Source organism: Atractosteus spatula, chromosome 10 (genome assembly GCF_055471065.1).
Source record: "Atractosteus spatula isolate fAtrSpa1 chromosome 10, fAtrSpa1.hap1, whole genome shotgun sequence".
Classification (NCBI taxonomy): domain Eukaryota; kingdom Metazoa; phylum Chordata; class Actinopteri; order Semionotiformes; family Lepisosteidae; genus Atractosteus; species Atractosteus spatula.
Window position 1 is genome coordinate 13,729,570 of NC_142715.1, and position 26,171 is coordinate 13,755,740.

The 26,171-nt window shown below is 40.8% G+C and overlaps 6 non-coding genes across 6 annotated transcripts; 3 read left to right on the top strand and 3 right to left on the bottom strand.

The window, feature by feature from the left end:
- Positions 1–2,059: 2,059 nt before the first annotated feature.
- On the top strand, positions 2,060–2,133 carry trnat-agu (transfer RNA threonine (anticodon AGU)). The gene has a single exon. It is a non-coding gene; the product is annotated as a tRNA-Thr (tRNA).
- Positions 2,134–3,147: 1,014 nt separating this feature from the next.
- Positions 3,148–3,229, bottom strand: trnal-aag (transfer RNA leucine (anticodon AAG)). The gene has a single exon. It is a non-coding gene; the product is annotated as a tRNA-Leu (tRNA).
- Positions 3,230–4,579: 1,350 nt separating this feature from the next.
- On the bottom strand, positions 4,580–4,721 carry LOC148825307 (U4 spliceosomal RNA). The gene has a single exon (XR_016093254.1). It is a non-coding gene; the product is annotated as a U4 spliceosomal RNA (small nuclear RNA).
- Positions 4,722–5,876: 1,155 nt separating this feature from the next.
- trnaw-cca (transfer RNA tryptophan (anticodon CCA)) lies at positions 5,877–5,948 on the top strand. The gene has a single exon. It is a non-coding gene; the product is annotated as a tRNA-Trp (tRNA).
- Positions 5,949–10,334: 4,386 nt separating this feature from the next.
- On the bottom strand, positions 10,335–10,416 carry trnas-gcu (transfer RNA serine (anticodon GCU)). Its single transcript has one exon. It is a non-coding gene; the product is annotated as a tRNA-Ser (tRNA).
- A 5,666-nt stretch (positions 10,417–16,082) lies between these two features.
- On the top strand, positions 16,083–16,155 carry trnar-ucg (transfer RNA arginine (anticodon UCG)). The gene has a single exon. It is a non-coding gene; the product is annotated as a tRNA-Arg (tRNA).
- The last annotated feature ends 10,016 nt before the right edge of the window (positions 16,156–26,171 follow it).

Consider the following 26,171-nt stretch of genomic DNA (forward strand, 5'->3'; position numbering starts at 1 on the left):
ATTTCGCCCTGCAAAATAAGTTCATCTAAGTCTCTCGTAATATTCGCGAGGGGACTCTGCTCTCTCGTGCTTAATGTTAAGGGCATTAGATACTCAAAACAAGTACATAACTCTTAGGAATTAAATTGATATCAACTGGTTGGGATAACAATTGAATTCTCAAGCAGCAATGCATTGAAGTTGAATACTCATCCAATCTCTGGGGATTCAGATCTCCTGCGGGATCTCTGGCTCCGTGCCAGGCTGTGCTGTGCGGCTTGCGACGATGCACTGCTGATGCTCACTGACCGGCTAGTTAGTGTTGGCTTTAACTAGCAGAGTTTGTGCACAGGAGAAAAGATGAATGTGGGTCCCAGCAAGTCATGAAGCGCTAGTTCTGAATAGTGATTCAGCTGTCCACAGTTCCAACCTGTTCACGAGGCTTGCTGCTGATGCTAACCTCGGGTGGATCCTTTGGTTACTCTCTGTCAACCTCCGCTCTCGACTCTTAGAACAGAGGAAAGTTCTGGCACTTGGACACACTGGCCGTTCCGTGGTTGTCCAGGCTCAGGATGGTCAGGAGGCGCGCTGCGAGAATGTCCTACCCTTGGGAGCCTTCTGCTCCTGGGCCGTCCTGCCCTGGAATTCTCCTTTAGAATTCTCCTTAGAAAAGTCTTTAGAATAGTCTTGGAGCTCTGTGTTGCCTGTTTTTACCTGGAGGAACTTCAGCTTATTCATTGGCTGAAAGTTCCATGGGCATCAGAATCCCACGTGGGTTACTCGGCCCTACCAGTCCCTGATTGGTTGATCAAGGTGAGATGTGAGTCACTTACTCCTGACACTTAGGAATGCAGTCCATCTGGCACTCCCTAGACAGATAGGACCAATGGATGACCATTGATCATGATAGCCAGGCTTAGCTAAGTGCATCCCCCTTTGGGAGCTGTCCCTTATCAAAAGAAAACATCTTTAAATCAGCCTGCATGAATAGTTTCTCTGTGGCTGCACCACAGAGATGAACAGAGAGATGAGGCCTCATTTGGGAAAGCACAGCAACACTTAATTCTGTCTTCCTAACAAGCATTGCCGCTACACGGGTTTGCTTCAACCTTTGATAAAAAAAGTGATCTGATCTGAAACTGCCCAGCTTACAATCTCTGAGGTAGTTGTCACTAAACTCGGACGTGGTGTGGCACACATGTGCCATGTGCCTTTACTTTTGTAAAAAACTGGTATCGGGAAGAGTTTCTTAATATTTCTTTTGATTAGCATGGAAGAAAATGTGATCATTACCTATGGAATTTCCCGCCAGCGTGGAGCTTGAATTCACAACCTTGAGATTCAGTGTTCAAGAGTCACAGAAGAGGTCGGCCTGGTCTTCAGTTTGCCAACGATAAGCTCCGGCAGTGCTCCTCTGTAAAGCAGATTGTTCGGATCGGTTATGTGGGACGGCACTTCGATACTAAGATCGTTTTCAGCACACACATGGTTTCCCCCCTTCACGCAAAAAACATAGACGAAGGAAGCTCTCTTGTCTTGGGCTGCTGACTCCCGGATTTAAAGCGCTCTGGGTGCCAGCTAAGTCTCTAACAAGCACACTATAAAGACAGGAATTACACTTTGCTCACGTCACGCATGGAATGGCGAGGCTACTTGTTCCAATATTATCTAGTCTCACCTCATATGGTGCCGATTCCTGGTTTTCATTTAAGAAAGAGCACTGCAAACACCGTAAACAGTGCAAAACGTGTGATGAAAGAAGTCTTTTCCCCCCTTTGTCTAAAGCAGAACACAGTGGAGTCATGCCAAGGGTTGTGAGATCAAGATTTCAGTGGAGCACTGTCGTCTACGTCTTTAGCTACATGAGTTGGACATCCTCTTGTACACGGAAAGCAGATTGAGATCCTCTCACATGAAAAGTGCCAGATAAAAGCCATTTCTCATCCTTTCTCTTAGTGCTGGAGCTATCGCATGTAAATGAGGCAACTTGCAAGGCGAGCAGGCTCGGTGCACACCGAACGCAGATGTCTCAGAGCAGTTGAGACGTGTCCAAGCGGCTGTCAAAGGACGGCCCTTTGCCGGCACCGTGGCTTAGTTGGCTAAAGCGCCTGTCTAGTAAACAGGAGATCCTGGGTCCGATTCCCAGCGGTGCCTTTCTTCCTGTCTTACTGTACAGAATTTATCCTTACGGGCAAATCCCATGCCTTTTAATTCAGGTGAATGCAAGTGTTCGTTTCCTTTCTGGAACAACTTGTTTTGAAAGAAATCTATACAGCTTGCGAAAGATGAAACACAAATCTTGCTTATCAGTGAAGAAGAGGTACTCCCAGCAGGCCAGCTAATACCAGCAAAGTTTTTTTTTTCACCCTAACCCAGAGACTGGAGAAAAGCGAGGCACCTGTGGCTCTGCAGTGTAATCAGTTCGCGAGTTCGGCGGTTAGCTGAAAGAGTGGTAAATGGAGCTCGCCCCAGCCCGTCCTTATTCTTTTAAAGAGGATAAAAAATTAACTTTGCCGCCATTACTACCAGCTTTAAAAGACTGCCATGGGCACGGAAAAAAACACACTACAGATGACTTTTCTGGAACCGAAGCAGAGATTTCTTTACGAACCAACTGATAAAGCTCAGCCAGTGAATACTGTTAACAGAATGTGAAAGCACGATCAACTTTGTAACTGCAACCACAGGAAAAACAGCAAGAAGCAGGCTCCATTCCCCATTTAAATCTGTCGTGCGAGGCATGCTTTTTGAACGCATGAAGTAAATCCCACGATCGCTTTTGAACTTGGACAAAGTACTTCCAAAGGAGCGCTATGCGCAAAGATTTAACAAGCTCAACCCCCGCCAACGATTCGGTGTGAAGAAGCAGAACATTCAAGTTTCACAGACAGAAGCAGCACGCCAGCACAGCCAACATTAAAACGGAGGGCACACTACGATTTGCATTGACACAAAAGTGATCTGGGCAGACGTCGTTCCCTGCATAACGCAAAAAGTGGCAAAGCGCTTTTGGGTTGAGAGGACGCAAGAAGGTTTTTGTTTTGTGCCTTGATGTCAAGCTGAGAAAGTATCTTTAAACACTTTGCTTAGTTTCTCGAGAGACTGCCAAAAAGCAGCTCCCTCCCTTTCGTCTGAAGTCAGCTGAAAGGGGGTCTCGACAGAAGCACCCGGCAGCAGTGGGATTCGAACCCACGCCCCCAAAGAGACTGGAGCCTTAATCCAGCACCTTAGACCACTCGGCCACACTACCCGCTGTGCGCTGTCTCTTTGTCTCATTACTTGCCGGGAGGAAGCCGGGTGGGTTTTGCTCGTCGCCCGACTTAGTGGCGTTATGACCGTGGAACCGACTGCACCTGCTTTTTCTGAGATGCTTCCCCTCTCATGGCGAGATCTCGACTTCTTTAACACCTCTGGATAAAGATCTTCTGTGGAGCAGGTTTCAGACCTCTGCGTACAGCACCCTTGATGTCATTTTATTTTTACAGCAGCCGCATCCGGAAAGTTGTGTCTTTTACGTTTTATTTGAACAACAAAACTACATACAATACAAACAAGAGCACATATAACGTATCAAGAAAATCATCAGGGGCACATGCTATAATACAATTACACTTTATGAAAAACGATTACACAAGGTAAATAAAGATAAGGTCCGCACAGCTTGTTCTTACATTTCGAAAGAGTCTGTAAATACCCCTTTACATCTATTTTGAACTGTTCAAACGTAGGACTCTTCCCAGACCATTTCACTTTATACCACATTCCTAAACGAGAATGCATCTCCTGTTTTAGAACTATTTTGGGTGGTATGGCTTATACAACACACCCACAGTATTCTAATGGTGGACTGCAGATCTGTGCTATAGTTCAGTCGAATTCGAAGGATCCAGCAATCATACTGGATTTGACTGGGATTCTGAAATGTCTCTTGCAAAGGTATTCGGGTTTGCTTGAACCTTTAATAAAATAGTGATCTGAAACTACCCAGCTTACAATCTCTGAGGTTCTTGTGGCAAAGCACAGTCATACCTGACCTGTCTGGAATGACTACTGAGAGTCTTTATCCAGAAGCGACGGCACCACTCCCAGTAGAATGAGAGAGAAATACAGCATGACATGGGGAGTCATGGGGCTCCCACAGTTTGTTTTTCCTCATGTTACTGATTTTTTCACTAACATTTTGACCTTTTCACAATCAGACCTTTTTTCACATTTAATAAAATCTTTTAACCAGCAAACCGGTTTTATCGGTTTGTGAGGTTTGTGAATGCGTGCAGTAAGTCCTTATTGAACTAGGACAAAATATTCCTGATGGAGTGCTGTGCGCAAACATTAAATAAACTCGACCTTTGCAGATGTTTCGGCATGAAGAAGCAGAAGATTAATTTTTCACAGACAAGCAGCACACCAGTACAACCAATATTAAAATTTAATTGACAGCTCACAAACATTTGCACTGACTCAAAGGTGATCTCAACGGACGTTGTTCCCTGCATAACGCTGAAAGAGCTGAAGAACATTTCTGTTGAGAAGACAAAAACACGCTTCTTTGTGCTATGATGATACAATGACAAAATTTGTCTTTAAACACCTTGCTTAGCCTCTCACGAGACTGTCAAAAATTGCTCCCACTGATTGTATTTCAAATCAGAGGAAGCGGGGTATTGGGAAATGTTTTCAATTAGCAATAACTGCGCCTCTGCTAAACCTCGTAGGCGACGATACTGCCACTGCGCAAAGCTGACGGTTGCCAGGCAACCATGGGGCTCCTATGGAAATTACGATTAACCATCTCATGATATGCCATTGCTGTAACGCTTCACATTTGTCTTCCCCTTATAGCTTTAGGTTTACATAGGTTTAACTATTTCATAGTTTACATCCTTTGGATACATAGGGCATTCTGAGAAAACCACTGCTCATTTTCAGCAGTAGATGACAGAGCCTTGATGATGATGACAGAGCAAAGATATAAGATAACAGAGCAATGTTCTCGGATTTTGCACAAACAAATCCTAACTTCCTGAAAGTATTACAGCACATTTGCGTCTGACTTTCCGTAGCTTCAGGATGACTGACACGACTGGACAAACACAATCTGTGGCATTTAGCACGAATAGCATGAATAGTCTAGCAGGCATTGTGTTGTCTCACTGCAATACAATACCACTGCGGTTCGTGACTCTCTAGGAAACAGTCCACCTGGCCCTGAAACCCATTCGAACGTCTAGCGACAGTATTGAACAATATCATGATTCCTTCGCGATATGTGGAATCAGCACAAATGCTGGAGAAAGCTTCCGATATCAGTGGCATTATCGTATGATGTTCTGAGGGACTCTGTGGCGTGTGCGTTGATGGTGTAGTGTCGGGCATAGCTGTCTTCCAAGACAGACCCCAAGACAGCTGGGGTCGGTTCAAGCCCAATGCATCGACAGCCGTTTTCAAATGCTGTTGAAAACTGTTAGGAAGCTATTCACCTATACATTTTTGAAAGCACTAAAGCACAGCCAGTTTGAATTCTGGAGAATCATACAGGTGATTCTGAGTGATGTCTGCATCCACGCAATTTGATAAATGCTAAATGGAGAGAGGATTCTGTGTTAATTGTGCTTCTCCTGGGAGAGGTCAAGTTGAGAAGTTCACGATAAAAGGGTGGTAAATATCCTGTCCAGGAATATCGGGGCTGTAGGGGGTCAGATCTATAGATGTAGTAAACACATTAGTGGAGACGGTGTGTCTGGTCTCTGTGAGAGAGCCGGGCGGGAAGAATAATCTGTGGTCTGGGAAGAAGAGACCCTCGGAGGCGCTCCACACAGGAGAGAATGAAAAAAATATATATTTTTCAGGGACGCTGATTTTTCTCTTTGAGGGAATTAAAAGCATGGATAGCGAGTGACTTCGTGGCGCAACGGTAGCGCGTTTGACTCCAGATCAGAAGGTTGCGTGTTCAAATCACGTCAAGGTCAGCTGATGGGTTTGCAGGTGCTGCTGGTGCCAAACCCGGAAATTACACCACGCTGTTCAGTTTTATCTGTACACCACATAGGTAATCTGAACGAAATAACAGAACAGTACAGAACACGCAGTCAGGAGCTTATGCAGCGTTTCATCTTGAACACGACAAGAGAAAAGGCACACTGCACATCCGCGAAACATCACGTCTGACTTTAGAGAAAGTGACATCAGAGAATGGAAGTTTCAGACCGCTTTTTTGTTACAGGTTCAAGCAAACCTGAAAGTTAGGGAGTGTTTGGTCACTTTTGTATGAAAAAGTGTCTGAAGCCTGTAATTATAATTTGCCCTTTTTTAATTGTGGTTGAAATCCACTCCCATGTACCAAGACCTTACAGTATATTCATGTTTACTTAAATGACTAACTATTGGACTATTGGACATTAGTTGGTGTTTTTTTTTGTAACGATTTGCTATTTCATGCAGGAAAGAAAGGAACCCAGACCCAACGTTTGCTTTCAGGTGCGGTTCATTTACATAACGGACATCTATTTCTGAGGAGCCTGATTTAAATCACACAACCCCGGTAGAAGTCGAATCGACAATCTTATAAACCGAAATCAGACGCGTTATCCATTAAACCACTAGCCCGTCACGTAACTCAATTGCACCATGGTGAGTTCAGCGCCGCTACTAGTAATACCCCACCCCCATCTTAAATTTCTACGTGAGAAACGTGTTTTCTACATTTTTATCAGTTTTAAAAAATCATCACTTTTAAGCAGACAAAGCCTTTATGTGTTGCTCTGAATTTCTAATTGATTTAGAATTCCAAGAAAAAAGAGTTTTGTTCCACAACGGCGTGAAATGATCACGTCTTTCACTCTACTTCTCTCTAGTAGTAAAGCAGATCTTGCTAGGTGAGCATTTGCTCCGGTAAATTAGGTCACTTTTCATGTTAACTCACTTCTTCTAAACACAACATTTCCTGGTGCATGTTTTCTCCATGAAAAAAGACATTTTCCCTTACATGATTTCTCGTTTTGTTTCATCAAAGAGTACAGAAAGAAGAAAGAAAGAAAGGAAAAGTGTCGTAAATGAACTCTGTCGCCCTTGGGAGATGTCAAGCGCATTGGACATGAAAAGTGCACAATAAAAGCCATTTCTCTTCGTGTCGGGGCTCCTATTGAATGTAAAGGAGGGAACGTGCTCAGCCAGCCGACTCAGCGCTTACTGAACGCAGGTGTCTCAGAGCGGTGTGTCCAAGTGGCAGTAAAAGAGGAGAATTCTGCCGGCGCCGTGGCTTAGTTGGTTAAAGTACCTGTCTAGCTAACGGGAAATCCTGGCTCCAAATCCTAGCAGTCCATCGCCTGTGTTGCACTGGACACCCTGTAGATCATCAAAAGCATATTGAGCTCCTTGGTAATGAAATTGCCGGATAAAAGCCATTTCACATCCTTTCTCAACATGCTCAGCGAGAAGGCTCACCGCACACCGAACGAAGATGTGACAGAGCAGTGTGTGCAATTGGCTGTAAAAGGATATTGCTTCGCCCTCGTTGTGGCTTAGTTGGTTAAAGCTCCTGTCTAGTAAACAGGAAATCCTGGGTTCAAATCCCAGCGGTGCCTTTCTTCCTGTCTTCTCGCACCGTTTATTGATATAGACAACATGCTTCTGCATTATGTTTAAAAGAAGTGTTCATTTCCTTTTTGGCACAGGTTATTTTTCAAGAAATCCACACATTGCGAAAGATAAAGTGCTCATCTTTCTTATCAATGCAAAAGAATTACTGCCAGCTGGCAAGAAAATGACAACGATTTGTTTTTACTTTAGCCAAAAATCTGTGAATGTAGAAAAAATACGACATGTGTTAGTTTCTATGCCACACTCAGGGTGTCCTTCAGTTAAACACAACGTTGGTAGATCAAAGGCACGCAGAGACACACTTCGAATTAATCCGATCTAAACATTACCTTCTCTAAATGTGATTGAGTTTCTTTCCACGTCCTTAGCCATCTTGATGTTTGCAGAGATTTTCAACTTTTGACACGAGTCAAACTACGAGTAAATAGTTGAGTACCTAAGTCAATATCACCGGGAATGTGAAAATAAATGTAAACATCAATATTTCTGCTGTCTCCTGAGAAACACAAGTATAGAGTCAAAACACAATAAATAATGCTAAAAAATTATTCAGTTAACACCCAGATGTGACAAAACACATTTAAGACTTACATCCCCTTTAAATATGTATTTCCTTAATATCAGTTCTCTTCCCTCCCCAGGACACTTGCAAATTCACTATAGCATATTAAAAGCTGTGTGTAAGTCTTACATGTGTTCTGTCACATCTGGGTGTTAAATTAATAGATGTGTTGTGTTATTTAATATGATTTGACTCCACGCTTGTGTATCTCGGGAGACAGCAGAAATATTGGGGATTTGCGGCTACAGAAAATAATGTGAACTTTACAGGCTAAAGTAAGGTTACGTTAAAGAAACAAAAACTTATTGTCACCCTTTTTAACGTGATTTTATAAGACATTTGTTCGGAATAGTATATCTTCTCGTGTCTTTGGCTGTTATCCTACAATAACGGTGGTGAAATAGCAGGAATGTGCGGAAAGAATCGGAGATTGAACAGAAGACTCATCCAGTCGATAGTAAGGTTGTGTAGGACCGCACACACTACGATGTCAGTGTTGAGTAGCGTGGTTTAAAAGCTTCTTCACGAACCAGGAAGGAGTAGAAACCTAAAGTCTTCTGATCCGTAATCAGACACGTTATCCAGTGTGCCATTGGCGTTTGCATCGCGTTCCCATACAGCACCACATTCAGTTCAGAGCCGCTACTATTCATGTGTTTTGTACGTGTGTCTAGTTACTACGTCTTTCATTATGTCTGGTTTAAAATAATGTATCTTTAAAACAGACAAAGAGTTTATGAGTCTCCCTGAAATTCACACACGAAGAATAAAAGATATCGCGTTTAAAAAGAATACAGAGATGCCGGCGATAGAAAACGGAGCGTCTTAAGTGCGCGCTATCACTGAACTAAACTCCCGATCGGTAAGTTTGTCGGCGGCTTTTTAATTGTGTTAGGAAGAGCAAACAGTCCACAGTGTACATTTTAAAGGTCTAAGCAAAACAGTCAGACGTGAGGATTATTCAGAACAGGAGCCTCTACTTCTTTGTATACTGAGCTTTCGGGTGAACATCAAAGTGAAAGACAAATTCGCAATTTTCACTTTTTGATTAAGGAACAAGAAAACACCATCCTTCGAGCTGGATTCAAACCAGGGACATAAGAAATGCCCACTGTTTTTGTTTACAGTCTTAAGATCTAGTAACTGAGCTATCGAGAGGTCGAACAGTAAATGCTTTGTCACACGCGTTGCCCAATGTAGTGTAGTGTTCCTCTTTATTTAAATCCCAGTTCGACATCAAAATACCCACTCCCATAGTCTCGTTTAGTAGAAGAAATGGACCAGGCTTCTACTCTATAAACGTCCAGAGTTCTTATAAAACATTTAAAGGGATATCAGTGCTGGCGGAAATTGACTCTTTTTCTAGTGGGATCAGGATCACATAAAACCTTTCGTTTGGATTGAGAAGAGGATCATGTTGACACTCAAAACATACTAACCTTTGCTTCTTTCGAGGACGAATGGATTATTGAGCTGCGAACATCAGTTCAAATCAAATCTCTCCAACTGCAGTTGCTTCTTTGAGAGTTTCTTCAAATCTTTCAACTGAACGTCAATATCGAGGGATATTGATGGTAATATCATACGGATTTTGGTTTTCTTTTGATCGAAAATTGTATTAAAATACAAGCCTCTTTCACATTTGTATAATACTTTCCGTTGCATCCTCAGATAAAAATTCTAAATACCACAAAGTTACAATATATGGAATAGCATTTATTTTAAAATGTATTTTAAAATTTGCATTTATTTAGAGCTATATTTAGAGCTTAGTAAAGATAACATTGCTAATATTGATGGAGTAGAAATGTAAGATGAATTGATAGCTTTTTCTGAGCTAAAAAAGTCCTACAACGCCTCCTGTAACAGGTAAGGACTCATAGCAAGACAGTGCTATTGCATTGCGCATTTTGCAGATACGACCAGTTTCTGCTTCTGGTGAGTGCATTTTTTCCAAACTGAAATTAACAAGAACATTTTCAAGATGCGCCATGTCCCTAAATCGTTCATCAGGACTACTATTAATGTCAGGTGAAAGCAGTACAAAGCATAAATTTAACCTATTAAGAGACTATATCTGTCAGCTACTGCTGTAAGCCATGTTCAGCCAACGCTAGAAATATTACTGCTCTACTACAGTAGCTAAGGAAAGCAAGTCAGACTTAGAAACGGATCACAAGTCGAAGACATAAACCGACGAGAATGGGATTCGAACCCACGCGTACAGAGCACAATGGATTAGCAGTCCATCGCCTTAACCACTCGGCCACCTCGTCACGAAAGCTATCTACCCTTGGGCATGATTTTGGTCGGCGACCAGGCTCAGCGCACATCGACCTCAGATGTCTCAGAGCGGTGTGTCCAAGCGGCTGTATAAGAATAGGTAATAGGTTTATTCCATGCTGAAAAAAAGAAGAAAGAGACAACAACGTTTCGGCCGTGGAGTCTTCTTCATGTGTGAGAGAGACAGGACAGTAGGCAAAGGTAAAGTACCGGGAGAACAAAGGTTTGAGGGTGGGTACCCACCTGTATAAGAATAGTGTTCTGCCGGTGCTGTGGTAAAGCTGGTTAAAACACCTGTTTCATAAAGAGGAGATCCTGGATCCGAATGCCAGCGGTACCTTTTTTCCTGTCTTGTTTTACAGAACATGTAATTTGGGACACTCAAAGAGGTCTTGATTTGGTTTTATGCGTTTATTAATTTCCTTTGCAGAACAACTTGTTTTTTTTAAATCATATAGCTTGCGAAAGATGAAATGCAAGCAAATTTTTTTGTTCACCAAAAGTATGTACAAGTATGTTGATTGTTGATTGATTGTATACAATGTATAATTTGAAATACATATTTTTCAGGTGTGAATGTGTATTTTCAGAATAAATTTCTAAACCAAATCATTGGGTTGATTTACTAGTTTCTACACCTGTAAAACCTATCTTTGATGTATAATAGACCTCTAAAGTTATCCGTATAATAGACCTCTAAAGTTATCCGGAACTCCTACCATATATGTATAATTGTCTTCTAAATTTATCCGTATAATAGAACTCTAACCATTTACGTATAATGAACATCTAATCATAGACGTATAATTGACGTATAACAATAGACGTATATTAGAATTTCATTCTAGACGAATTGCGGACCACATTTAGACGTTTAAGGTATGCGTTTAATAGACGTATATTATACGTCTTTTGCCCACTGGGTACAACGAAAAAAACACAACAACAATACAATTGTATAACAAAAGAAAGACAGAGACAACAGCCGATGTGCAAAAAACAACAATAGGCAGTGTGCAAAATAACAAAAAGGTAACAGGTTATGTGCAAAAACATGCATCAAAAGAATGAAATAAAGGGATAGAAATGATGGGGAGTGAGCTTTTGACATGTATGGTAGAGGCAGATTTTAAATGTGTGTTTGGGTTTTTGGTAAGAAAGAAGGCACTGTGAGGTTCAGATCATAGGTGAGAGGTGAGGAGAGAGTGAGAGAGGCTGGGAGTTTGATAGTGCGGGGGTAAAAACTGTTTCTGAGTCTGGTAGTCCGGACCCGAATGCTCCGGTACCGTTTTCCATGTCATGCTAAACGCCACAAATTGTGTTAGTCCAGTAGTATCAATCGTCCTAAAGTTACGGAAAATCGAATGCGACTGGTGTAATCAGCACACATTTTTTCAGAATAGTCGAGCTGTTTAAAACAGCAAATTCACAGCTTTGTGTCTTTTAAGCTTTGTGTTTCACTCTCCAAATAGAGGCACGGGTTCAAATCCCACTCCCGACAATCAGGCGTTTTACCCTCTTTGTGAGTTCGAGCCTCACCTGGAGCAGTATAGCCTGTCTTTAGCTACTGAAAGCAACTGTCGAGTTTAGATACTCTTAGGTATTTGACGGAGATAAATTAACATCAAACGAACAAGGAAAGGTAAAGGTTTATTTCGAGTCACAATCAAAGAAGGCTCCACAGCTGAAACATTGTGTTTCCTTCTCTTTTCAGCATGGAATAAACCTACAGTACCTTATCAGGATGGCCGAGTGGTCTAAGGCGCCAGACTCAAGGACTCCTGTCTTTTCATCGCTTGGGTGTTCTGGGGTGAGTTTCCCGAAAACGATGAATCTTAGAGACGAACGAGCAACTTTACGATGTACGTAGGTAACATACAAGCTACTTTTTCGTGGGTTTCCCAAAACCCCTCTTAATCGATCATTTAACGAGCGAGTATAAAGTACTTCTTTGTTAACCCCGCCCCTGAAGTCGCTTAGCAAAAAGCATCACAAGTCGATTGACAAACAATTGATTGACAATACTTTCATTATATGGTGTAATAAAATAAATGACTGACATGCTGTAAAAGAAAACCAAGTTTAACTGTGTGAACAGTGTATGCGTCCTGCACGACGTCTTTGATTTAAAGCAATATTTTTTGTCACGCTGCCATCGTTAGGAATCACAGTGTTTCAAGAGAAAATACTGTTGTTATTTAAAGTTGTTGGGTGTGTTGGAACTCCTTTTTAATTGGTCTTATTAACATGACATCTGGAAAAATTAACTACTAAGCTTGGCACGTGTCACTCAACAAATACAGGACCTATAATCAAATTTAAAAACAAGTAGGTCTAAGCTTTACCGTCAACAATCAAGACAGAACATAAAACGGCATTCGAACTTAAAATATTGTATGGACCGCGGGTTTCGGTACGGAATGGAACAGGCGTAGGACTCAGGGAATGGGGTTGAACAACACATTTAATAACTCGAATCGGGAAAGGTACACACACAGGGACAGGGGTTACAGCGCTGCACCTACACTAACATACACACACACGAAGGGAAGAGACTGTATCTCAGCCTCCGTCCCACTATATACAGTCCGGTAGTCCCCAGGTGCTGTTCTCAGAACGCCCTGCGTGGCGCTACATTGTAATACATGTTACATGTTTCACGTTCTTTATGGAATTTAAATACAATTTAAACCCCACCCCAAAAGTACTAAAAGAGGGAGTATTATTAAAACATTTGACTTATGAATATGAAATTTACCCAAGATGACTAATAAATTCATAACTGTATAAATAAATGTTCTTTTTTCGAATTTCCTCTTACATAGTACAACAAAATATCAAAATCCTTAATATAAAATCTTAGTATTCTATATTTCCAGAGAATTCCCATGATGTGAATTGAATGTGCTCTGTCTGGCGATCTCTGTCGCTAAGGTTGGCGCAAGAGGTAGCCAGTTTAAGAAGCATTTAGTGATTAACGAGTGGGTCGGGGAGCACGTAGATTACGAAGGATTATAACGTTCTACTTTAGTTACGATAGGTTTTAGGAAACACTCGTAAATCAACGATCGATCTTAAGAGCGAGTTTACGATGTTCTTAGCGCTACGATGCTTTCGGGAAACTCACCCCCTGGTCTCTGAATAGAAGCGTGGGTTCAAATCTCACTCTTGACAGCCGCTCCCTTTTCCCTCTCTTGCATTTGTCCCGTCTTCTTGTGCTCGCTAACAACGACAGGAAGAGGAAAACGGAGAAACCGATTTGTGGGCACCCGATGTGCAGGGAAATGCTTCGTGAACACTTACACGTTATTAGCAGAAAATCAAATGGGGTTCGATTTCTGCCTTAAAAACTGTTTGGGGTGCCTGTAATCGAGTAAAGATTTACGGCAAGGTATGCATTTAAAGGAGAAAGACCGAAATATAAATCCAGAAGAAGATTTCTTAAAACATATTGCTGTCCGTGCGGTTTCTCCTGTATTTAATTAATTGTGGCATTGTGAAATCAACCTGTAGCCCTACGGAATGCAGAGTGACAACGACAGGAGCAGAGAGGATTATATCAGAGCTCGAACAGAGAGTTCGAAAATATAGGCAGATCGAGTTATAGAACATTTGATTTAAACTTTCCTATCTGCTCGGCCTTACTGAAGTATTTGTAGCTGTATTTCATCTTCTGTCTATTTCTATACTTTACAGTAGATAGTGTTTAGCCAGAGAAGAGAGATACAAGCGCTATACCCCCACAGCAGCCGCCGATTCCGATAACCTTAACTAAAGCAGGAAGATCAGTTTCTGCTCGAGACAGTCGTTTTCTGAACTGTAAATCTCCAACACGGGCTGGAAACGCTGTGTGTCCGGACTCAGTGGTTATATAAGAAAAGACTCAGCGAGCTGCAGGCGCGGCTCATTGCTCTGCGCTCCCCGTGCTGAATGCGCGTGTCCTCCCTCATTCATTACCTTCATACACTCCTCTCAAACCACAGCAAACTCCCGGAATATTTCGGTGAACACATACTTTATTTCCGAGATCACAGGCAGAAACAATAAACACGATGAAAACAGGAAGGTATTATGATCGTAGGGGGAAATGCACACAAATAAATTTCCTAATATCCAATAAAATCTAGTCACGTTCTGATGCTATTCTGATTTATCTGAATAGTTTTGGCAGAGTTGTTACAGCAAAGAGACACATAAACTTTTTTTTATTTCATTCGAGCTGTAGTTTTGATTCAATTTGGAAAAACTGCACTCACCAGAAGCTGAAATGGGTCGTGTTTACATAATGCATAATGTAATAGCAACGTTTGGAGTTTAATCTTGCTACGAGTCCTTTCCTGTTATAGGAGGCGTTTTAGGACTTTTTTAGCTCAGATAAAGCTATCAATTCATCTTACATTTCTACTACATCAGTATTAGCAACGTTATCTTTACCTAGCACTAAATGTAGCTTTAAATAAGAGTACATTTTAAAACATATGTAAAAATAAATGCTATTCCATATATTGTAACTTTGTGGTATTTAGAATGTTTATCTGAGGATGCAAGGGAAAGTATTATACCTTGCGAAACATCCAAGACAAAGGTAAAAGAGGCTCATATTTTAATAAAATTTTCGATCAAAAGAAAACCACAATCTGTATTATATCATCGTCAATATCCCAAGACGTTCAGTTGAAAGATTTGAAGAAACTCTCCAAGAAGCAACTGCAGTAGCAGAGTTTTGTTTTGAACCGATGTTTGCAGCTCAAAAGTCCTCGTAAGAAGCAAAGACAGGGATGTTTTGAGTGTCACCATGATCCTCTTCTCAATCCAAAAGAAAGGTTTTATATGGTACTGATCCCACTAGAAAAAGAGTCAATTTCCACCTGCACTGATGTCCCTCCAAACGTTTTGTAAGACCTCTGGAAGATTATACAGTAGAATCCTGGTCCATTTCTTCTACTAAACGAGACTGTTAGTGAGTATTTTGATGTCGAACTGCGATTTATATAAACAGGAACTCTACACTACATTGGGCTACGCGTATGACAAAACGTGTGCGTTTGGAGTCGACCTTTCGATAGCTCAGTTGCTAGAGCGTAAAACTGTTTAAAAAAGCAGCGGACGATTGTTATGTAGCTGTTTTGAATCCGGCTCGAAGGATGGTGTTTTCTTGTTCCTTAATTAAAAAGTGAAAATAGCGAATTTGTCTTTCACTTTGACGTTCACCGAAAGCTCAGTAAACAGAGAAGCAGAATTCTCTTCACATCTAATTGTCTTGCTTTGGCCTTTAAAATGCGCTCTGTTGACTGTTCACATTTCCTAACACAATTAAACTGCGGAAAAAGTTCACTATCAGGAGTTTAGTTCAGTGGTAGTGCGCTCGTACTATATGAAGCTTCGTTTTCATTCGCCGGCGTCTCCACTCTGGATTCTCTTTAAACGCGATATCTTTCCTTCCTCGTGTGACTTCCTTCGTGTGTGAATTTCAGGGAGACACATAAACCCTTTGTCTGTTTTCAAGAGACATTTTTATAAAACCAGACAAAATGAAAGACGTAGTAATTAGACACACGTAAAAAACACGTGAATCTAATTGAGAAAATGCGGATCTGGACAATGTATTACTAGTAGCGGCTCTGAGCTCACTGTAGTGCAGTTGAGTAAGATGATAGTGGGGCCAGTGGCGCAATGGATAACGCGTCTGACTTCGGATCAGAAGATTGCAGGTTCGATTCCTGTCTGGCTCGTGAAGGTTTTACACCCGCTACTCAACACTCTTCCTAGTGTGTGCGGTCCTACACAACCTTACTATAGACTGGGTGAGTCTCCTGTTCCATCTCCAGTTCTTTCCGCACATAACGTCTGTTTCATCACCGTTATTGTAGGACCACAGCCACAGATATGAGAAGACATACTGTTCCGAACAACTGTCTTAAATAATCACGTTGAAAAAGTTGAAAATAAGTTTTTTTTTTCTTAAACATAACCTTACATTTGCCTGTAAAGTTCAAACTATTTTCTGTAGCCACAAATCCCCAATATTTCTGCCGTCTCCTGAGAAACACAAGTATAGAGTTAAAACACAATAAATAATGCCACAAATCTATTCAGTTAACACCCAGATGTGACAGAGGTGACTTGCACCCCCTTTAAATATGTATTTCCTAAATTTCAGTTCTCTTCCCTCCCCAAGATACCTGCAAATTCACTATCGCATATTAAAGGCTGTACATGCATTACCTGTAATACAGCTACTAATAAAGATATACATTAAAGTTAATTATTAATAAATAATACTATTATTCATAAAGACGTATTCATAAGATTCATCGTGAATAGTTGCGGTGTCTGGAAAGCAACTGTAGTTAAATATAGAAAAAAGAGTTGTAGTTATTGAGGCAATTTCAGGTAGAATGTAAGAACTAAAGTTAACTAGTCCCACAGTAATGCGGGGGGTCCTATCAATAGAAAAAAAAAATTGTAACACGAAAACACAACAACCACAAAACGAGAAGTCTTCAGGGAACCTAGGTAAATCCCTGTAGAGGACTAACAACTATAAAAACAAACAAACAAATGAAACAACTTCAAAAAATAAAGAAAAAGAACATTAAAAACATATCTGGGAAACAACAAAAACACAGAATCTAACTGCGAGAGCTTTTTCAAGTTTTCGGTACTCCATCGTGCTCCTCTCATCTAAGTAGATATCACTCAGGTCAGTTGGAGGTCCACAGCTGATGGTAACTTAAGTAAGTAGCTGTGTCAGCATGCATGGGCTGCAAAGGAATGAGGAAAGGTTTATTCCATGCTGAAATGAGAAGAAAACATAATGTTTTGGCTGTGGAGCCTTCTTTGGAATAAACCTTTACTTGTTTATTTAGACCAAATCTCCAGCAAATACCTAAAAGCACCTAAGCTCGTCAGTTGCTTTCGGTAGCTTAAGACACAGGCTACACTGCTTCAGGTGAGGTTCGAACTCAAACCCTCGGCATGACTCTGCTGTAGAAGTACCACACGCTGACCGATTGCACAACTGGAGCTGTGTAACTCCTTCTCCTCATACAGACTTGAGCTGCAGAAACACAGGGCGAAAACTGGGTTTCGGTTGCAGATCCATCTCCACTTGGGGGAAAGGGACAGTAAAATAGCAAGGAAAATACAAGAGAAGAAACTGAAAGAATTGTGCTCACTGCAAACTAGGAAGGAAAGAGGTGGCTGGATACATAAAACAGCTCGGCGGATAATTTGTAACAACATTCTTTGGTGAATGGATTTCTCTTCAAGTTCCGCCGTGCAGTTTGAACGTTTGTTCTCCCAGATCAGTTGGTTATATGAGATCAGCTGATATAAATTAGGACTAATCAGAATCAATACAATTGATGTCTGGCAAAGGCAAATAACCTTTGTACATGATCTGGAATGTGACTGGTTAAATTTCAGCATAGTTACAACTTCCTTTATAAAGGGTGTGCACACTTATACAACCAAGGCATGGAAAGATTTTTTTTTAATTATTGTTCAAAAAAATGTTCCATTTTTTTTTCTTAAATGTTGTTGTTTAAAAGATCTTATTAAATGTGAAAAAATCGGACTGTGAAAAGGTCAAAATGTTAGTGAAAAAATCAGTCATGTGAGGAAAGATGGATTGTGGGAGACCCTTGACTCTCCATGTCATGCTGTATTTCTCTCTCATTCTACTGGGAATGATGGTGCTGTCGCTTCTGGATAAAGTCTGTCAGTGGTCATTCCAGATGGGTCAGGTATGACTGCGCTTTGGCACAAGAAGAGACATGTGACTTGTGAGGACCCTGAGAGTGTCTTTTCTTCTAGAGTTCGGATAGCTCAGTCGGTAGAGCATCAGACTTTTAATCTGAGGGTCCAGGATTCAAGTCATGCTTTTCTTAAATCTATTGTGAATGTCATTATAAATCGTCTTTTATCTTTCACTTTTCTAGCTGTACTGTGGTTATTTTAAATGTTCATCACTTGTATTTTCTCTAGTGTTTCCTTTCACAAACCGAAATTGTTCAAGGTGATCTTGTCACTCTACTCCAAGTAGATAATCTAAATCAGTGGTTCTCAAACTGTGGTACGCGTACCGGCAGTGGTACGTGGCGTGCCGCCTGGTGGTACGCCAAATGACCCTGGAACTGTGTTGTGTGCGCTGAAAAATCGGGACGGGTTTTCATATTTTGTATTTTAATACGTGTCGAATACGCAGCCTATGTACTACGATACATTGCGTGCTAATACTTCAGTGGACACAAGAGATACTCTGTAATTCTATACCACTCTATAGGAATGCGTGCTACGGATGCAAGTGACCAATTGTATTTAAAAAAAGCTACTGTATCTCCAGCAAATAGGGAGAAAGGAGAATGTGTGTGATTTTGGAACAATGCCAACGTTGTAAACACAGGAATGCATAGAAATACGTGCTACGAACGCAGGTAATCTTGTGAGCACACGAAAGCGTGATACCAGAAAAATATTTAATAACTGTTCTAATTTGAGAAAAATACACCGAGCGTCTCTGTGTTTTGCTCCCATGCGCATGAAATAAAAACTTTAAATAAATACGGAAATAAAAACGGAAACGCGGAAAAATGCAAGCTTGCAGATTGCTAAAGCAGGTAAGCTACACTATTTTGAAGAACCTTATTTACCGTTGGCAAAAGAGCTGACACGTATTAAGTGTGGAGAAAAAGCTGCTAAACAGCTCGACCTGCTGCCCCCCTCCCCGTGAAAGACACAGTCATTCATAGAATTATTGAAATGAAGGATTATATCAAACGTACACTGATAGAGCGCGTTAAGATGAGCAGATGTTTTTCACTGCAATTAGATGAGTCTGTAGTCGATTTGGTCAATTTGCTCGTTTACGTTAGATACGAGTTTGAGGGTACGTCCCATGAAGACTTTCTGTTCTGTAAACCGCTACCAACAGGAACTACAGGAGAGCACATATTTCAGCTTCTGAATAAATTTATCGAACAGAATGGCCTCGACTGGATAAAATGCGTCTGAGTTTGTACAGACGGTGCTAGAGCAATGACAAGCCGACATAACGGTGTAGTTGCACGAATTAGAGAGGTTGCTCCAGAAAATAATGTACGCATTACAACATCCACCGCGAGACCTTTGCCGTCAAGAAAATGCCTGACGATTTAATATCTGTTAGACTCGAAAAATTGTATCAAGGCTCGAAAAATTAATTCACCTCTGCTTTGCTCAACTAAACAGGCTCACCCCTCTCACTGAAATGGTGCTTTTTTATTAGTTGTTGTTAATGTTTTTTTTTTCCTGTAAAACACTTTGAGAAGCCACCTTTAAAGGCGCTATATCAAATAAAGTTTATTATTATAATATTTATTATATGTGTGTGTGTGTGATTGTGTGCGCACACACACGCTCATGTTGGTCATTGAGAATTTCTGGGGTTCCTATGAGATGATGACTTGTAGGTGGTACTTGGATGCTTTGGTTGGATTAGGGGTGGTATTTGGTCCAAAAAGTTTGAGAACCACTGATCTAAATGAAATCACTGTAGAGTACAGGGCACGCAGTGAGGAGGTCATGCAGTGAGTACTCTTGAATGCAACAAGAGGAAAGGCACACTGCACATCTGCGGAGTATCACGTCCGAGTTTACAGTGACATCAGAGATTGGAAACGATGTAGCTTTTTTATTAAAGGTTCAAGGAAACCTGAATATGTTTGCTAAGGTATTTCAGAATTACAGTCAAATCGAGTAAGATTGCTGCACAGATCTGCAGTCTGCAATTAGAATACTATTTGTGCGTTGTATAAAATACGCCGTTGTAGAATACTATTCGTGCGTTGTATAAAAAACTTTTTTAAAACAGGAGAGATACATTTAGGAATGCGTCTTCCTGTAAAAATAAAATCACTTCAAGGGCACTATAAGCACCGTCTGAAGCCTGCTTCACAAAGGAACTATTTTCAAAGGACCAAAGAAGAAAATATTTCACCAAGTAAGAGGAAGCATCTCAGAAAAAGGAGGTGGGGTTGCTTCTACATACTGTAACACCATAAGGTCAGACTACAAATGCCACTGTACAGAGTAATTTGCCAAGTGGTCTAAGGAGCTGGATGAAAGCTCCAGCCCCTTTGAGGGCATGAGTTGGAATCCCACTGCTGCCAAATATCTCCTTGTTAAGAATCACAGTTTTGTTGTTGTTGCCCCCATGTAATTGAATCAGTTTCAATAGAATTAATTTGAAAAGTAATAATCATATTTGTTCTGTTCCTCTTCTCATTGCAATTTGTACCGAAATATTTATTTCATTTTATTTTAAAAACGTGTTAGCCTTGATTGGAAGGAGGTGGCATTGCAGGCAAGGTAGCCAAATGTTAAGGCTTTTGTCTCGTAAACAGAAAGTCGGAGTTTCAAACCCTGTCCGTGCTTGTTTCACTTATCATGACGTTCCTTTATCTAAGTCTTTAAATGTCTTGCACTGTACGAATCTCTATAATAAGAAGAAAATAACTTCATAATCCTTCTGTTGTCCTACCATAATCTGCACTGCTTTTGAATTGACAATGTTTGTCTCTCTTCACACCCAATTTATAAATGATCGTCTCAGTGTAAAAAGGAACGTGTGTTTGGTACAGCCCCCACTCCATGGTGTGATCACAAACAGATCAGGTGAGCTGTTAGTATAGGTTAGAAGTATCATTCGATGCCCTGAAAAACTGACTTAGGGACGCACAGACTGTGTTTTTTGAACAAGTACACAATAAAATATTTATTGGAACAAATCATTGCCTGCCTTCAAGACTGTCATGCTAAACGCCACGTGTTCATCCGGGTGTCAGTTGTCCTAAAGCTTCAGAAAATTGGACACAATGGGTGCATTCAGCACAGTGCTTTCTAGTACTCGTCAGGATGGCTGAGTCTTGTCTTTCCATGTTGCTTATGTGCCCTGGTCTCTAAGTGGAGGTGGGGGTTCAAATATCACTCCCAATAGCTAGGGTTTTTTTCCCTGTCTTGCACTGTTCCAGTCTACTTGTACTCACTGACAATCACAATAGGAGGAAAATGTAGAAACTGCTTAGCAAGAACATAAAGGACAGGAAAATGCTTCCCAAACACATAAATGTCTTTAGCAGAAAGGAAAATTAGATAGGCTTCGATTTCTGCATTTATATAATCCAATATATAAGCAAACAGCACAAGGGGACTCTTCAGTCTACTCCTGTCCTACAGTAACACTGATTCAAACCAAGGTTGTTGCAGCTTCAAAGCAAAGCTCTTACCATTCTTACCAGCAAGATTTGTTTTTTCAAGGAAGGAAACACTAATGTAAAATATACTGTAAATAGACAGGAAGTATTCTTAAGTTAAAATTATAATAATAATTGTTAAAATAATCATTTTGTTCTCTCTTGCAGTAACTGATTATAATATTTGTTTGTGGTTTGGTGATTATTGAAAGCAGAACAATTGTCAGTAACGTTTGAAACATACAGGCACGTGTCTCCTGCAGTTACTGAAGAATTTTCAATGTATTTCTCTGTGTCCGCGTGCCTGGTGCATCTTTATTGGACAAAGTCTTTTTCCACTAAAAGAAGGAAAGAAAAATTTGATTATTATTAGTTCATCAGTTGTTTTGATCAAATTATTATAATGCAGTGCCAGGTACAATTAAGGTATATTATGTACATGAACGTCATGTCTGAGACAGTGATGCCAGCTGACTATCGCTGGAGGACAGTTCATCATGAGTGTGTAAGTAAGCATAATGAAGGAGTAGAGATCGGCCTCTGTGATGCAGTGTCCAGTGACACTAACTATCTGTCCTACTGTTCTCTGCTAATGTAGTGGGTGAATGTAAGGTTTCTTTCTTGTAAAATATAATCGAGTGCATTTTTGCTGCTGAAAATGAATCTTGTGCATTTCAATTTTGTGTTCATCTTCCGATATTGTCACCTAATTCTGTATATCATTTCATCAGACTGCTACATTTGTAGGAGCTCAATTGCATTAGATTGCATAGTGATAGTATTTCTTGCTTTTTAAATACTTCAGTCAAAAATGTTGAGAAAGTGCTCCTGTTTTCACCATTCTAAGAACTGTGATGCAACAGAAATATTTACTCTCATAAAAGAAGTTGAGTTCTGTTACAGTCTTGAGTGACACAAACCTTCTCTTTTACTGCACTACACTTCTCCAAAGGCCAGTTCAGCACACAAGGATCCTCAGGCAAACAAATGCTATGATCGCTTGATAAAAGCCATTTCTCATCCTTTCTTTTAGTGTCAGTGCTACTATTGTATGCAAAGGAGGCGACTTCAAACTGAAAGATGTAATCGTCTTACAGAGAGTCTTCATGAAGTCGTGCGTCGGGTAGCGTTCCACTGTCAATTGACTGGGCTTGTGAATAAACCAATCTCATTCAACGACCATACAAATTGCACACCTTAAGACACATGAAGATAAATGTGTGTGCTGATTGACACAAAAAATGTCACTTCACATTATCCGCAAAGCTGTTTTACTTGTCCAACCTCCTCTTCCTACTTTGCAGTAAGCACAATTCTTTCAGTTTCTTCTCTTGTATTTTCCTTGCTATTTTACTGTCCCTTTCCCCCATGTGGAGATGGATTCACATCCGAAACCTAGTTTCACTCTGCATTTGTGCCACTTTTACAATCTGTGTAGGAGCTTGTTCAGGGAGGTCCAGTGGTGCAATCAGTCAGTGTGTGGTACTTGCACAGCTGTGCACAGTGGAGTCATGCTGAGGTGGTGAGTTCAAGCCTTCTCTGGAGCCATTAAACCTTTTGAATGTTTTCCATCCATAAAAAGTTCATTTGCCCTAGCAGTTTCACTGTGACTTTGCAGGTAAAATATTAATAAGGAGAATAATGTTTCGTATGCAATAAAAATAACCACACCAGAAAATATTGAAGAGAAATGGCTTGTCGCACTATTCGCAGCAGGCACTCAGACACAAAAACTTTCCTGTCACTAAAGTAAATTCATGAAGAAGAGGAGTGACATCATTGCAAAGGCGATATTTTCTGATGGCTGTTTCGGTTAACAATTATTCGCGTTAGAATTACTACTGTCATTACTACTAATAGTGATAAAAACAGAGGACTCACAGCTCTCTGGGTGTTGGTCTGGACTCTAGAAAGTGTTTCTATTTGCAAGCGGCTCTGGACCTCAACACCTGTTGATGGGCCACTTCTGTCAGACACACCAGTGGAGCCCAAGCCCACCTACACACACATTCACACACACTGACAGATATACACCTACACACTCACACACATTTATACTCACAGACACTACACACACTCACAGACACAACACAAATTTATACACACAATCAGACACTCATACACTCACACACATTCACAGACACACACATAGACACCGTATACATACATAGACACGGCATACACTCTTAGGTACAGATACACTATAACTAACACTAGTGCAGATACTGCTAATATTGCAACAGTAACACTATCACCAAAATATACACTATTCTATCATTGTTACTAACACTGACACAAACTACTTATAATAACACTAATGCTATCATTAAAACTAACACTACTACTACTATAACACTATAATTATAATTAATATTAACATGAATATGAACACTAAAACTAAAACTATCAGTAGCTCTATCATCATGATTACTCACATGAACACTAGCATGAAAACTATCAGTCGTACTGTCTAATATTAACACGAGTACACTAGTATTAGTATTAGTTGCTACCCATGACGTCACATCGCTCTTTGTGACGAAGGCGAGACACCTAGACGCGCACAGTGACGTGACGCCTGTCGCCGTGTTTACCATACTTATGATTTATAAACACTGGAAAAAAAGCATTTAAACTGTTACTTACATACATGTGTCAGCTTGGAATATAATTTTCTAGCTCTAGGATAGAGTTACCTAAATAATAATATGAATAATCATTGTTTAATTTCGGATTGAACATTATTAACACTAAACACAGTATGGTAATTGATCGATACAGTCTTTATTGACTGTTTACTAGATATTTAAAACAGGGTCAAGAATGGGAAATGAATCAGTACTCACCAATCGGTGAAGTTAATCGGTTATTCTACGGTTCTTCAGAGATCAATAACTCTCCTCCGTGCACTCAGCGCGCCTCCCGCGGTCTCCCTCTCTGATCCCGGCGCTTTTGCTGGTGTCTGTGACGTCACAGCGCTCTTTCTAACAGAGCAGAGCGCGTCTCCGCAGGAGGAGACTCCTGTCTGGAGCCTGGGGGGCTTTTCTTACAGATATAACATCTCCCAAAAAAAAAATTCATACCGGGCTGTGAAGAGAAGCGAATCATAACAGTTGGAGAAGGAGAGCGGCAAACCAAGAAATGCAATTAATTAAACAGGGAAAAAAAATGTGTTTACTTCGCAGATTAAAGTGTTACAAAGCGTACCTGTGTGGAGGAGTAGAGAACGAGCACGAGTCCCTGAAATAAGCGCTTTTAACGGTTTTACACGAATCTTCAGAGTATTGAAGCCAGGAGGATCAGATTCCTGATCCAAGAGGTTAAAATGTGTATCCTGGTTTTATTTCCACCCAGTTCTCAGTTCCATAGGTAGTCTGATTATTTAAATTAACTGTATAACTGTTACAAGACTTCATCTAATTGTAAATTCATAAGACTGTCTGTGAGACACTTGTGAGAGCAGCTGAATCCCAGGGCTGGTGTGGATCACACACAGACAGGTCTTCTGTGTGATCTGAGTCCCACTGCTCAGAGCTACAGACTGGTCAACTGGTCACTATAGTAGTCACAACCATTGGACCATCAGCTACTAATAATCAATATGATGATCAGAGTGTCAATACTGGTGTTTATAAAATAAATACTAAGATCATTCCACACTCACTTGCATTATAAAACACTTAGAAACATGTTTGGAGGCTGACATACAGTAAAGAAAGTAATACAGAAGGGCTGGAGGTCCTGGAAAGGGTTAATAGAAGCTTCTTGCTTCTGACCTGGAACAGAGCCAACAGCTGCCAGATCAGTGACCCCTGAGCCCAGTTCACAGAATGGAGAATTGGGAGCTCTACTGTGTTTCTAAGAGGCTGGGAGGAAGGAGAAAAGGGGGAGATGTGACCTGAGTTCAGGCTGTTCTGTCTGATATTATTCATGTAGCAGCACTGATTGTCTGAATGTCCTCTGGATCTGGACTGTCAGGACAAAGAACAGTATGGAGTTGAGCTTAGATAGATAGACAATACTTTATTAAACCCCGTAGGGAAATTGATGTGTTACAGCAGTCCAGCCCAAGACAAGCAAAACAGACATCAGAATAGTTATAAAACAAAAGACAACAAAATAAATAAAAATAAATAAATAAGTACATACAGTAGGTGTGTGCAAAATGTGCTGATCATAGTCACTGTAAAAACAATAAAATATGTGCAAAATGTGCATAGGTTTATACAGACTGATTGTCCAAAAAGTACAATGGAGTAAACATGCTGTCCATAGAGGAGCAAATGAAGGGCTAACAGTCCTAGCCTAGGGCAGCGTTATACACCCTGACCGCCGCCGGGAGGAAAGACCTGCGGAAACGTTCCCTTGAACACCGTAGCTGGAGCAGCCTGTTGCTAAAAGTGCTCCACTGCCCAGTAACAGTCCCATGAAGCGGATGAGAGGTGTTGTTCATGATGGCTGTGAGCTTGGTCAGCATTCTCCTCTCAGCCACCACCTCCAGGGGGTCAAGGCTC